This window comes from Dipteris shenzhenensis, chromosome 27 (genome assembly GCF_047967505.1).
Source record: "Dipteris shenzhenensis isolate YYH24624 ecotype China chromosome 27, Dip_SZ_1.0, whole genome shotgun sequence".
In the NCBI taxonomy this organism is placed as follows: Eukaryota; Viridiplantae; Streptophyta; class Polypodiopsida; order Gleicheniales; family Dipteridaceae; genus Dipteris; species Dipteris shenzhenensis.
This window is the reverse complement of record NC_141622.1, coordinates 46,188,685-46,191,185: the sequence shown is the minus strand read 5'-3', so window position 1 is coordinate 46,191,185 and position 2,501 is coordinate 46,188,685.

Sequence of the window (2,501 nt, the reverse complement as noted above, 5' to 3'; positions counted from 1 at the left end):
CCTCTTGCACACCATAAGATGTATTCAATGGGACTCTTTACATTGGAGAAGATAAAGATGGAAAAGAGGATGTTGATATGAAGGTAAGCAAGTAAGAATCCCTTCTTAAAGTTTCTAATTAGTGTTTGAAGTATTCTTATGATGTTATGTTTGAACTAATACAAAATGCCAAGTTTAAGATCTCAATTTATATTCCTCTCATAGGGGATGTTTTCATAGTAACTTTGGTCAGGATCGCTCACTCACACACTACATCAACTATATGCCCATAGGCATGATGCTAGTCTTCCACAAAAGATTTTCACCATGGGGGATAGTGGAGTTGTGAAAGTGTAAGGCCGTATCTCATGGGTGATTGGCCATTCCAAAATTCCTTGGAATGCTAAAAATGTACTTTGACCCAATTCCTAGCAACTCTCAACTTGTTTGGCTCAAACATTTATGGCATGGAACACACATCAATAGCCATGTCTTTTACTACCAATGATGCTACTCCAATTGTTGTTGCCAGTAAATTTATATCTAAGATCCTATTTAGGGATTCTTAAACCTTCTATTCCAGATAATATAGAAGTATCTAAGAATAAAAATAGTATACGAAGTCTCTTTGTAATGACTTTTATTATAATCAAGACATGGATCATTTCTTTTATCATTGGTAAATGCTAAGTTTCAATCTCATTTCAATTGTTGTTTTTCATTGAGTTATGGTTCATAAGTGGAAGTTTGTGGTCCAGTTACTATTTTTCATTGAGTTGTGGTCCAATTACTATTTTATATTGAGTTATAGTTTCTAAGTGGAGATTTAATATATTCCTAAATGATATCATTATGCAATATAATGGACCTAATACATCTCTCGACTAGTTTCCACTACTCCAAGTTTTGAAAATGAAGAAGGAATTCGACTTCGGCATAGAGGGAAATATTGATTAAGGTGGCATTTTATGCAAGGAATCTAAATTTCTTGCTATGGCACAAATTGGGCCTTAAGACACCCTCTAGATGCCCAAATTCATGTTGTAGTAGGAAATAAGGTCTTCTTGCACAAAATGTCACTCTGATGAACTCTGCCTTCTGTGCCAACTATAAATTCCTTCATATTGGCCCCATTACAATTGGATCTTTTTATTTGAAAATGAAAAATGATAATAAATTACACACATATATGTGCATTCACACGTGTGTGCATGTGTGCATGTGGGTGCACGCATGCGCACGCGCACGCACACACACACATGCATGCATGCACACATGATCTTTTGATGATGCTAACTTGTGCATAATTTAGAAGGAAATTTTGAGGTGCTCAACATGTAGAGCATGATCTAGGGAGCACTGGTTGCACAATTCATTGTAGAAGCATCATTAGTGGCTTGTTTTGCTAGAGTTTAACTATGTTACTATTGCTTAGAGTCATTGGGTGACCAGAGATTCCCTTGGAGAGGCTTCTCTCTCTCAAGAAGCCTTAAAACCTTATAAAGTAGACCTTACTAAACTCAAAAATCCAAATATCTCTGAGAAAATACCTCTGAATCCCTCAAAGAATGCAAAGAAGGAGGAACAATAAAACAAATATAAGTGAAGCTTTGAATATTGAAATTGAAAGCTTTCTACCCCATATCAAAGATGAGGATGAGCTCTACATAAAGAGTTGAAGATGTAATGGAGATGCCTCAAAGGGAGGGCTTGTGCCTTGATGCAACAATGGCTCGACACCTTGTTGGAACAAGGGCTTGTGCTCTCTCAAACGGAAAAACCTCTCAATGGAATATGCCTCATGGAAGGAGGGCTTGACACTCATGAAGGGAGTGGGAGCACCATCGGCTCTGATACCATGAAGGCGGAAGTGAGAGAGGGATAGGGAGAGCAGTACGCATGATATAGCTACTTGTACACTAAGTTGTATTGAACATGAACATGAAGATATACATGTGAACCCCTTACAATTAGGGTTAGGGTTTTCCCTAATGCCCTAGAGGTATGGTGCAATTTACACCATCCTCAACAGGGGGGCCAACTCTAATCTCTTTCAACCAATCTATCCCATCAAATGGCATCGCTAACTAATGTAGTTAACATTCCCCCCTTCTTGTTCTCGATCCAATCCTCTAGATTGTGCAAAGGTTATGGTTGTTGGAGCACTGCGGATGAAGATAATTCCTCATGTGAACTTTTTCCATTGGAAGTGCTTCATAGCTCTTCACTGGATCTTCTGTTGCGGAATTGTTGTTGTTGGGAAGATGGATATTGCATCTGGTAATGTTAGATTCCACTTGAATTGGCATGGCATGGCATGAGTAATTGTAATGGTACAAGGAACATGGTGAGCACTTTGTGACCTTTCAAACGAAAAAAAATAAAAATAGGAATCTAAGGTGTAAGTTATCAAGAACAAGGTGTTAGTACGGGATGATGTAAGGTCCTAGTGCGTTAGTGTTAGCAGAGTAAGTAAAGTGCATTCTCGTGCTCCTTAAGTCCCATTATATTTGATTTGAGTG